Source organism: Sceloporus occidentalis, unplaced genomic scaffold, assembly GCF_023333645.1.
Source record: "Sceloporus occidentalis isolate IW3139 unplaced genomic scaffold, rSceOcc1.0.p SCAF_23, whole genome shotgun sequence".
NCBI lineage: Eukaryota > Metazoa > Chordata > Lepidosauria > Squamata > Phrynosomatidae > Sceloporus > Sceloporus occidentalis.
The window spans coordinates 8,935,264-8,948,311 of NW_028317003.1; positions in this window are offsets into that span (position 1 = coordinate 8,935,264).

Genomic DNA, 13,048 nt, shown 5'->3' on the forward strand with positions numbered 1-13,048 from the left:
CACAGGTTCCTGCATCATTGTTACAGATTATCACAGGTCATACTATGGATCCCTGTTACGTGTGTCCACCCGATAAGATCAACAAAACCAAGTTAGCTTCTCATGCTTCACACCTACAATCCATGTTATGGTTTCAGCATGTACATTTTTGTAACTTTTTGTGTGTTGGGCACAGGGCCGGCCCTACCATGGAGCAGAGTGGGGCAATTGCCCCAGGTGGCACTTTTTAAGAAGCGCCTTTTTTTTTTTTTTTTTTTTTTTTTTTTTTTTAAAGCGGAGGAGAGAGAGGGGCGCCGAGTGGTTTTCGCTTACCCGCTCGGCGCCTCTCTCTTCTCTGCGAGCCCTCTAGCTCAGTCTCGGTGCCGGCTTGTAATGCTGAGCGCCGGAAAATGATGTCATTTCCGGTGCTCAGCGGTAAAGCCGCGCGCACTGTGGCAGAGCAGGGAGACTCGTTGCAGGACTGCTGAAAGGTAAGTGCAAAGGGGGGGGTAGGGTAGATAATAGGGAGGTAGGGAGGGAGGGGAAGGGTAGATAATGACCCCTAGCGTCGGCAGGGGGGGGGGCAGCATTTTAAACTTCGCCCCAGGCAGCATTATGTCTTGGGCCGGCCCTGGTTGGGCACGAACTTTGCACTGAAACATCCCAGAATGGATCTTGACTTCACTTGCATACATCACCTGTACGCCCCGGGATTGGTGTTACTCAACCAGTTAATTCATGATGATCAATGTCACCCTGTTTCAAGGGCTATATTCACACATTTGATGATACACAGGACCCAAGAGAAGGCGCATTTCAGAGTTTTTACCTGTGTAATCAACCAAGGGTGGGGACACAGGAGACGTTACATGCTTTGTGGTTAATGCCAACTGATTTATTTGTTACATTAGTTTGACTTTTTTTTTTTTGATAATCCAGTTGTGCATTCTGTTTCCCACAGACTTTATTGTAAATCTGAGTATAGAGCAGATCTGCACTGCTGGGTTCCCTGTTGGATTTTTAGTAAAACTGATCTGTGTGTTTTTATCATCTCAGTCTTTTGGCTAAGATCAAATGAGTAACTGTGAGAGAGGGAAAGCTTTGATGTAATGCACTTGTTTTTTTCTTTTGCATTGTGCACGTGAGTACGCTTTTTTTTTCTTATTAAGTAAATTTAATTGAATACACAGATCTTTGAAACACTGAAAATAGCCACAGTGGAGCCAGAGGCCCTGAATATTCTTCTTTTTTGATGAGAGAGGCATGGTACCCCTCGTGGGGAGCCCTCTTCCTCAGATGACTCCAGCTGTATTTTTCTTAGCAGAAAGAGGTAGAATATCCAGCCCTCTTGCCGGCCTTCAGTCCTAGGAGGGAAGGAAAGGGTTGCATATATTTTCAGAGTATGACCTCAGAAGATGACGATTGGGGGATCTGATGCACATCATGGCCAGTGTTCCCTCTAAGCTGTGCGCTTGTGCGCACGCACATAACTTTTTGAGGGAGCACACACGTCCTAACATTGTGCGAACAGTACCTAACGGGGAGCTGGGGGGGCGGGCAGTCCGTCCAGGGTGCCGTCCAGGGTGACGCTGGCACTCCTCCAGAGACGGACAGTAATGTCCGCCGCTGGAGGAGCAAGCTCGGTTGGGGAGATCAAAAATCTCACCCCAACCGGCTTAAAATCAATCAAGGGAGCGGGAGGTCTGTTAATGCAGACCTCCGATCCTGCTCCCTTGCGATGCGCGCGGCAACTGATGCTGTGCGTCGGGATTTGATGTCAGATCCCGGCGCACAGCACTGAAGCCACGCCCACCATCTTCACTGCACCGGAAGGACAGGACACAGAAGAAGAGGCAAGAGGAAGAACTTAGAGGAGGAGGAAAAGTAACAGAGGAAAGGTAGGAAAACATTAAGTGAGATTAGTAAGTGTGTGAGAGTGATGGGTGTTATGCTGTAGTTTATGCTGAATGTTTGTGAATGAGTGTGTGTGTGATAGCATGGATGTGTAAGGGGGGGGGGGGAATAGCATGGCATAGGGAGGCTGTAATCACATTAATATGATGCCCAGGTTCCAGAATGTACTGGCTGCCTGGGCATGATAGGAGTGTGATTGCTGTTAGAAATTATATATATATATATATGTTGTTGTCCAATTTTGGTGTGTTATTTTCAATAAAGTGGGTTTTTTTTAAAAAAGGGGGGGTCATTTAAATGCTGAATTTTTGTTCCAGAATTTCCATTTCGAAACACCCCTATATACTAAGCCAGACACTGAAGCGGTAGGCCTACACCACATCAATGTTTGGCTTAGTATATAGTGATAGGGGTTATGCTACATTATTGGCAATGTCTGGCTCAATGTATAGTGATAGCTGTTGTGCTGTGCCTCAGTATATAGTGATAGGTGTTATGCTGTACCCCAGTCAATGTGTGCCTCAGTATATAGTGATAGGTGTTATGCTGTACCCCTGTCAATGGTTGCCTAACAACAGAAGCTATGCAGTTTTTCCCAATAAAAAAAAAATTATATATATATATATATATATATATATATATATATATATATACACACACACACACATATATATATATATATATATATATATATATATATATATATATATATTGATCCTTTATGCAGCCCGGAGCCCCCTCTCGTGATTCACTTATAATTAACTTTTGCGGTGAGAATTTCACCTTTAAAATAGACCATGGAGTCAAAAGGGTTGGAAATATATAGCTCCCCCCTTGCAATGTGATTTTTTTTTTTCAGCTCCACCAACTTCGCTTTATATGGACTGTAGAAGCATATTGTGCGCACAGAATTTTGTCCCTGGGAAAAATTTTGCACAACAGAAATTTTCTGCGCATACCACCCAAGAAAAATTAGAGGGAACATTGATCATGGCCCTTAATGGACAATTTTGCAAAGTTCACTTTTTTTTCACATTAAAGCACTAGCCTCGGGGCTTTAATTTTTTTTTTATCTCATCCAGGGGACAAATCTGTTTCTTCTTGTGGTTCTAGACTGTCCTTGTAGGAGGGATTGGTCTGTATGCTGAGTTTTTCCACTCTGTAATGGCAAAGCCAAGCTAAAATTTAAGATTTGATTACCTTACTTTTATGTAGTAACCATACAACATGTAAGTGAACCTCACACTTCCATCCTATAAAAAGCATACTGAAAAAGTAACATGCTTAAAATTTAATATTTTGGTATTTATCTATAGTTACTAACAATATATAGTTAAATAGACCATACATAATTACACCTATGAAACTTTTAACCTTTGCAAGGCAGCTAATAAGAAAGAAAATAGTTTAAAAGTGTTTACATACAAGTAAAGTACAAGAAAATAAAACAAGCTTGGTGGAATTGGAGTAGATACAGTCGGGACAATTTAGTCTTTTCTTCAGGCATGTTGCAAATGTTTCAGATTTAGTTTTATAGAGCACTAATAATAATGTACTAGATACAGAAGAAAGCATTTAAATAGAATTGTATTAGCAATATTTCAATAATAATGTTGTTGTCAGAATACACTATTACAAAACACACTTTGTCCGGGGCATACAATATATATTTAAATATATTGTTACAACAATTTGTGCAAGACCAGCAGTCATTGTACTAAGGTACATTTGTACAGAGAAGATCCTGATCTACAGGAGCTCAACATCCATTGTCTTTGAATGTAGCCGGTTAACTAGTAACCATTTTATCCAATATGAAATATCAAATTTACTATCAAAAGATTTTAAAAAATCTTGTTACAAAATGTTTCACTTGATATATAGATTGAATTCGTTCTTGGTTTTCAAGGGTGTAAAGATCAAACTGTTCTTTTAGTGACATCTAGTGGGCAGTCATAGAATAATACCATGAAAAGAATCGGAAGTGCCTTGTACGACTAGAAACATAGAATTTGATGGTAGAGACCTCAAAGCTTTTTCAGTCCTTGGCCTTATCTTATATTCATGTCAGCCATATGCCTATCCTATGCATGTCTAAATGTTCTCACTGTATTACTCTCTACCACTTCTGATAACTTTCTACCAATCTTTGAGTGAACTAAAACTTTCTTACATTCAACTTAAGCGATTCACCCTCTACTTTTAAACCATGACCTTGTCTTAATGTTTCTCCTTCTTTGTCATATACTTTCCACTTGTGCTTTGTTGCATCCCTTTAGGTATTTAAATGTTTCAATTATATCCTCTCCTCCAAGCAATACATCTTGACATCCTTTAGTCTTTCCTGAAAACTTTTCTTCCTCTCTGAACTCTCTCTAAAATATCTATATACTCATAAAAATTGGGTCTTCAGATCTGTACAGAAAACTCTAGGTGGCATTTGACCAGACACTTGCAAGATAATAGTCATTATGTTGTCCAATGAGTGAAAAAGATTGCCTTTTCCATAAGTGGTTTATAACATTAGCTTCACTAAGGAGCTTGTTTCAATATAGTTAAGGTGACTTTATATAAATCACAAAAGCAGTGATTATATAGTTTGAACAGATTTCACAGATTTAACCAAGGGCATAACTAGAAACCACAGGGCCCTGGTGCAAAAATTGCCTGGGGGCCCCCCAACAGCTGGTCTGTGCCATCATTGCCCCAACCAACTTGTCTGTGCCTTTTTTGCCCCATGCACTCCCCTTCCAACATGCACTTTGGCACGCATATGTAAACACACTTACACAAATTACACACACTTACTCATACTCACACACTCCATCTCACTCCACTTACACATCCATGGTCACACACAAGTACACATCCATGGTCACACACACATACACAATTACACATCCATGCTCTCACACACACGCTTACACATCCATGCTCACACACACACACACACACACAAGTACACATCCATGCTCACATACACACAATTACACATCCAAGTACATATTCATGCTCTCACGCACACAAGTACACATCCAAAATGTGTACTATAGTGTAAGGGCACTAGGTGCCAGATCAGATAGGAGTCTCGATGCAGGCTCGGATTCAGAGCATGGCCGAAGGCAGGCTGACAATGGATCCAGTTCAGAACTGCTCTCCACTTTAGCCCTAGACTTCCTCTTAGGTGCCATCTATAGGTGTTCTGGGCATGAGCAGGATTTAAACCTGGGCAGACAAGCTCAGTAAAGGCAGGAAACAGGTTTGGGAAAGCAAGCTCTTAGTGACCGAGTTGGCAGGGAACTGGAAGTGCACTGGCAGGGCATGAGGTAGAAGCACGGCTGGAAGCCCTCTGGCAGGGCACATGGCAGGAGCACGGCTGGAAGCCCTCTGGCAGGGCACGCAGCAGGAGCACGGATGGAAGCTCTCTGGCAGGGCACACGGCAGAAACATGGCTGGAACCCTTCTGGCAGGGCACGAAGCAGGGGATGCTGGCAGGAAACAGACAGCATCAGGCCAGCAGGCAGTAGTGGATGCTGACCAATGCACGGTACAAACGATGATCCCAAGAATAGTCGCAGTCCAAGCCAAAGGTCAGAAACCAGAATATCACAATCAGCGGGGTACCAAGGGACAAACACTAGAACGAGATCAGAGTCCAAAGCCAAGGGTCAAACATAGAAGACGGATCAAATGCAGCCAATCAATCAATTGGCAATTATTGAGCCTTAATTTCCCGAACGAGGGGCAGTTGTGTCAAGAGCACACAGGAACAACATGGCCAAGGAGAGGCCACAACCTGTGCTTCCTTCTTCACATCACCATAGGTGGAAAAAAAAAAAGGGATTGTGGTACAGGTAGGAAAAGCAGAAAACTCTGAGGCTTGATTGAGTTTATTCAAAGTACATACAAGTATAGCATGTGTGTACAGCAAATAGTAAAATAGTACACTTAAGACATCAAAACACTAATTTGTTCTATGTTTCCGCACAACATCAGCAATCATTCATACATTGATGTAAAACCTTGTACAAAGAACAGTAACCATAAGATCCCATGATGCCCAGCCAGTCGGAAGTGTTTTGTAATACTTGTTCATAGCTCATAATTAGTTCTCAGAAGCAGTATATATTGGAAACTATGCTGCACAACTATTTATCTGGCTCATTTTATAGTGATGGGAGTTATGCTGTTCCATAGCCAATGTCTGGCTAAGCATATAATGATTGGAGTAATGCTGTACCACCATCAATGTCTGTCTTAATATATATTGATGGGAGTTATCATGTACCACTGTCAATGTCTGGCTCAATATAAAGTGATGGGAGTTATGATTTACCACCATCAGTGCCTGGTTCAGTATATAGTGATGGGAGTTATGGTGTATCATCGTCTCTGTCTGGTTCAGCATATAGTGATAGGGGTTATGCTGTACCACCATCTGTGTTTGGCTCACTATATAATGATGGGTGTTATGCTATACCACTGTCAATGTCTGGTTTAGTATATAGTTATGGTATACCACCATCAGTGGCTCAGTATATAGTGATAAGAGTTATGCTGTACCAGCCTCAGTGTCAGGTTAATATTTAATGATGTTGTCACCCCTGGAGTCATCGACAAGCACTCACCACAAAAGTTCTTCAGCTCTGAAACATCTATCAAGGGGTTGAGCCTCAAGCTAAGATGACAGGGACGATCCCAACACTGAAGAGGCTTAAGTGTAGGCAGGTAAAGTTTGGCACTGAGTGTTAGAGGCAAAGCACGTACTGAGCCGGATACTTGTACAGGTAAACTGCAGGTGGAGTTCCTAGGGTATCTGTTGTGAGCAGTTCAATATTTTTAAATCTCGTGCCCAATCACACAGCCTGTCTGCCAGTAGCGGGTCCTGGCGACGTGATATTATCCCCTCCTTGAAGGCCAGCCAAAAGCCAAAACATCCCAGGTTTTTCTGTGGAATTGTCTCAGCAGATCACTGGAAGGGACCAAAGACCTTTCTTCTAAACCATATGCCTTTAAGTGTACCAGTTAGTAAATAGCAACTGTAGCTTGGGCTTGGGGGGTTTACAATAAGTCTACAGTACAAAAACTAACTTTTGTTTACTGCAACATTATTTGGCTACAATATTATTCGGCAGCCATATTGCTGGCTAACCTGCAGTTAACAACGAAACAACGAATCGATAAAATTGATAATAATCGATTATGAAAATCGTTGTCAACGATTTTCATAATCGATTAGTTGAATCGATTTTTATCATAATTTTTTTCAAAGCAAATGCTCTGAAAAACAGTGGGATATCGGAGGTGTAAGGCATATCAGGGGGCATGGTGGCATATCGGGGGGTATAAGGCATATCGGGGTACAGTGTCATATCGGGGCATGGTGGCATGTCGGGGGTGTAAGGCATATCAGGGGGCATGGTGGCATATAGGGGGGTATAAGGCATATCGGGGCACAGTGGCATATTGAGGTAAACGGCATATCAGTGACATATTGGGTATAAGGCATATAGGAGGCTATAAGGCATTATCGGGGCACAGTGGCATATCGGGGGACAGTGGTATATTAGAGGTGTAAGGCATATCAGGGGCCATGGTGGCATATAGGGGGCTATAAGGCATATCAGGGGGGGCACACTGGCATATAGGGCGCTATAAGGCATATCGGAGCACAGTGGCATATCGGGGCAGAATGGCATGTAAGTGGCATATAGGAGGTATAAGGCATATTGGGGGGCACAGTGGCATCTCTGGTACATAGGAGGTATAAGGCATATATGGGGCAGAGTTGCAAGCTGGGAGTGAGATGTGCATAACTGGGGGGGCAGGTTGGCAAATAAAAGAAAATATAAACAAGAGGCAATTTTCTCAGTTTTTATTAAATATGAAAAAATAGTTTACATGAATTAATATTTACTAGTAAAACTTTTTTGGTATTAAAACTTAGAGAAATAGTGTGTTCGGGTTCCTTTAAAACATAGCTTTATTATTATGTCAGTGTTAATGACACATCTTAATGTAAATTATACGTTTGTTTTTTTTTAAAATAAACGAAAAATTCGCATATTTTTTTGTATCCGATTAATCGAAAAAATAACGGGCCAACTAATCGATTATGAAAATAATCGTTAGTTGCAGCCCTAAACAAAAACTTCTTTAGAAGCTGAAGGCCATCCTAGAACTACAGTTTTCCTATCCAGGTGGTTCCTTCAATCTCATGATTGTCTTTACCTTCTAAAATCGAGGAATAAGAGTCATTCACAAAAAGTAGTAACATCTCAAGCAACCCCTGCCTTTGTTTTCCATAAATGTTTAAAAAATGCCATTTAGACAATAGTCAATAAAAGCACTGACAAATAAAACTCTGCCTGGTACAATTTCTTGGGTATAATCAATAAGAACGTTACCCTTAAAAATAATGGCGACCCAATGAGACCTAATTTTCATTACTGAGTGTGTAATGTTTGGTAATAAAGGAGTTAATACCCTGAATCTGCTCGAGTTTGTAATCATTGTATTTATGTTATTAAAACTGCAATCAACATGGTTTCCAAGGTTTCCTAATAAAATCTAATAGCATATGTGAATCAGTGTGTATGTGAGATATATATACAATTTATTTATGTGTATGTAGTGGTGTGTATATATATATATATATATAATTATACACCTGTGTGTGTGATCCCATGTGCTTCATAGTGTGTCCCTGAATGGCAGAAATTAAATGTGGTCACCCTAGCCGGCCACTGACAGTGGTTCCTCTTTTGCTGTCTGCCTCACTCTTGGTCCTTATCTGTTACAGCATTAAAGGCTCACTCCTACAGTCGTGTGAAAAAGAAAGTACACCCTCTTTGAATTCTATGGTTTTACACACATTTTTACAAACTTGTTTTTTCAGCAAGAATTGCCTGCTTCGTGCATTTGAAAACCAGGGCGATCCCTTGCGAAGCTGCCAAAAACAAATTACAAAACTGCAGAAAAGTTGTTATGACTTGTCTATTCATTACCACGTGTAGCCACCGCCATTAGAAGCTGGTGCTCCTTCATGAGGTAAAGTGGGCAGGGCTGTGTGTAGGAGGGTACGTATATAATGACTGATATATAGTAGTAGTCAAAAAAGGAGAGGTGGTCTCATTGATGGTAATGGCTGTGATTGATGGGTCCAACAACCTGTGGGAGTTTTTCTCTTTCACTTTCTGGCCAATCAGCATTTACAAGGGAAGGGACAAGCATTAGATATATTAGAAGTAGGGTGACACCATTTTAACTTGTCAGTAGCAGCAGTTAGACTCATGAGAGTTGGAGTGTGAGACAGCGACAGCTAGCTTATCAGAGGCTGAGATTAATGCTCGTTGCTCATAAACAATACCGTATTAATAAAGTAATAATGGTTTATTTCAGTGTAGAAAATGTACTGGTGTAGGGTGGATTAAAGAAGCTGTAGTGTATGTACATAATTTATATATACCACTTAGAGCAGGGGCGTCCAACATGTGGCCTTGAGGTGCGGCCCGCGTGAGATCGGCAGCCAGGATCACAAGAGCCCTGCTGCTGCTTACTTGTGGGAGGTCTTATTATCCTGCACAGAGGAAGCGGGAGGCCACGCCCCCTGCTGAAGTCTGTGAGCGGCATCGAGAGCTGTAGTGCAGGTAAGGGGTGGGGGTGGTTGTTTGAATGAGTATGCATGATTGAGGGAATGAATCTGTGATTGAATGAATTTGTGTGTGTGATAGCATGGATGTGTAAGTGCTGGAATCTAGGCATGATGGGACTGTGATTGCTGTTAGCAATCACACTCCTATCATGCCAAGTCAGCCAGTACATGCTGAAACCTGGCTAGCTGCCCCCTTGTTTATTGATGCTGCCAGCAGTATGGGGTCTGCACATCACTTACATCCACCCTGTACCAGCATGTACTGGCTGACTTGGGATGATAGGAGTGTGATTGCTAACAGCTAACAGGAATCTGATAACAGCAGTCACAATCCCATCATCCCTAGGTTCCAGCATTTACTGGTTGCCTGGGTATAAAAAGAGTGTGTTTGCTGTTAGCAATCACACTCCTATCATGCCAGGTCAGCCAGTACATGCTGAAACCTGGCTAGCTGCCCCCCTTGTGTATTGATGCTGCCAGCAGTATGGGGTCTGCACTTACAGCCACCATGTACTGGCTGATTTGGGATGATAGGAGTGTGATTGCTAACAGCTAACAGCAATATCATGCCTAGGTTCCAGCATTTACTGGCCGCCTGGTATAAAGAGTATGTTTGCTGTTAGCAATCACACTCCTATCATGCCAAGTCATATTGTTGATTTTTTTTTGTCCAATTGTGGTGTTACTTTTAACAAAAGTGTGGTTAACGGACTAAAATTGGACAAAAAAATACAATAACCATTAATTTCTATATGATTGTTGACAGCAATCACACTCTTATCATGCCCAGCCAACCAGGTTTTGTGTCATTTACTTTATTTTAATCTGCATATTTTATTAAAGGCTATATTTTCTCACAGTGAAAAATGAGCCCTCGTACGTATACAATTCTGATGAAGTGGCCCACGGACACCCCTGACTTAGAGGGACTACATCAGACATGTTTTACTAATGTATTTTAGGGCAAAACACACAATATTTTGTATTATCTTTCTATCTTATATATTATTCTTCATTGATAAATATTGGCAACAAAACTAGGCATTCTACTAGGTCTCTTTGTTTGTTTAAAATTTAAATCCTGTTTCTGTGTAGACAATTTTTTTTATCTTTCTTTTATGTCATACATGATATAATGTTCTTTCTTGTTTTGTCTATTTTTGTTCTTGTTTCTAAAATGGGGAGGAGGTCAGTCTATTTGTCAGTCGTTCCCCTTTGCTCTGCTCTGCCTCGCTCTGCCTCTGAAATTCAGTATCCTACACGATGGGGCTGGATACGTGCCACTGTCAACCTACTACCAGTAGGTTACTATAGGCTGCTATATGATGTTTCTTACTCTGAGGGATCAATTTATCAAACTGAGTCCCATAGCATGCTTCTGGATGTGTGTATTCATTGGTGCAGTGCTGCTGCTGTTGCAGGTGGTCCTGCAGTGAACAATGAAGTGTAGAACTCCTTGACCTTGGAATGGTGCTGCGGTAGATGAAAGGCGAGTCCAGAAGGTGTCAGCAACCTCCCCCTTTGGGAAACCCCCAAATGACATTCCTGAATCAAAAAATGTCCTCAAATTATGTTCAAACCGAAAGGCCGGAAAACAAATTTGACAAAAAACGAAATGAAAATTACTTTTGAATCGATTTCACTCGCCGTGCAAAAGTCTAATAGATGTCATCGGTACTGCCATACGCAGTAATGCCTATTTTGTTGTATTTCTACAACATTGCTAGATAATAATAATTTCGCTGGTGTCGCCTTTAAAATAAGAGAGACAACACTGGGCCAGTACAACTCCATTCTAGTATTTGAAAGAGATCATTAATTCCGGCACATTCATGCAGAAGCAAACACATCCTCATAAATAGCATTTATAAAATGACAATTCATTGAATTAATAAAAAAATCATGTATCATTGTGTAAAGTTGTTTATTTGAAAGGCTAACAACACAAACCACTAACAGGCATCCTTTCCATCATTACGTAACCAACATTGAGTTACCGGTTTGAGCTTACAGGTCAGAAGCTTTCTGCATGTCTTTTTGCCCCAGACATACTACCCAACTGTATAATTCAAACACTTCTTTTAGATTTGGTTCATACAGATATATTCACTTTTTAAATATTTTTGAGCAATTCCTCAACCAAAACATTTGTAAATATGTCTAACATCTTTTCATCGTGTCTTTACCCATGCTCGATTTGAAACAGTGCGTACATTCAGAAAAAGGGAAAAGTAAAGTTCCAGGCTAGTCATAGTTAATGGCTATATGCTATCCCACAGGAGCCAATACCTCTTCCGTCTAAAATAAATCTAACATCTTCAGTTGCATGGTCTTAGCAGGCAACAATGGCCATCTTACCACTTTACAGGACATGGGAATTACTTAGCAACTGAGTCACAAAAAATAGACACTTCCTCTCGATGCCAGAATTATTTTTTTAAATGAATGTCTTCTAGAAACTTCAGGCAACAAAAAATGCTTAACATGGGTGCTCACAGACCATTGCTGAAAAGAGCAAATTTTGTTTCGGTTCCTTCCTGTTGTAGTTCATTTACTTATTTTCCTAAGACAGTTTTACAAACTAACACATACACAATATAACATTTATATAAAAAAGCATATAGTTGAGGTGAATGATGAGTTAATGCCCAGTTTTGATTATTGTTATTACTATGAAATGATTGGTGAGATGGTATGACAAATTCTGTTTTGAGTAATACTTACTAACCAACAAAGAAATCTATTGAGAATATATCTTTTGAGAATATCGAGCATATCAATAAGCCTATAGGTGCCTAAATCTAGGAATAAGCAAACATTAAGCTCTCCAGCTGTTTGTGAACTACATACCCCACAATGCTTAGGTTAGTGATGCATCATGGGATTTGTAGTCCCCCATGGCTAGAGAAATGCACTTTATCCATACATGGCCCATGAGCAACTGTGTTTCAAAAAAGATATCCCCAACCACAAGCAACTTGATTTTTGTTCAGGACCAATATAAGATTGAACAAATGTTACTTTAGATGCCATTGGCAGAGAAAAATGCTTGATATTTCAGTTACCAAAATGCGCTTGCGGGATGGATTTGTAAATTAAACAATAAAAAAATATTCTTATAAAAATTTTAAGGACCAAGAGTCCACTCCAGTTGAAAATAGATTACTGCTTCATTGTATTCGTCATTTGTTTTTGTTTTTTTCTGGAGCCCTTATTTTTCGGTTTATACACACAATGATCAACATTTTAAATAAACATTCAGTTTAACACGTGAAAATAACTCAACACGCTGAATAAAGCAGTCCTAAACATGAACAAACATTTTTCTCAACAGAAAGTAAGTATACATAAGTGGTTATAACTAAAGCCATGCAGTGCTGATCTTTCCTCATACTTTCAGAGTAATGAAGAGAGTCTTGGAATACAGCACCTCATGTTTAGGTTCTTGCGTTCAAGAGACATTAAGAGTTTATATACTAGCACCACTCTCAAATATGTATG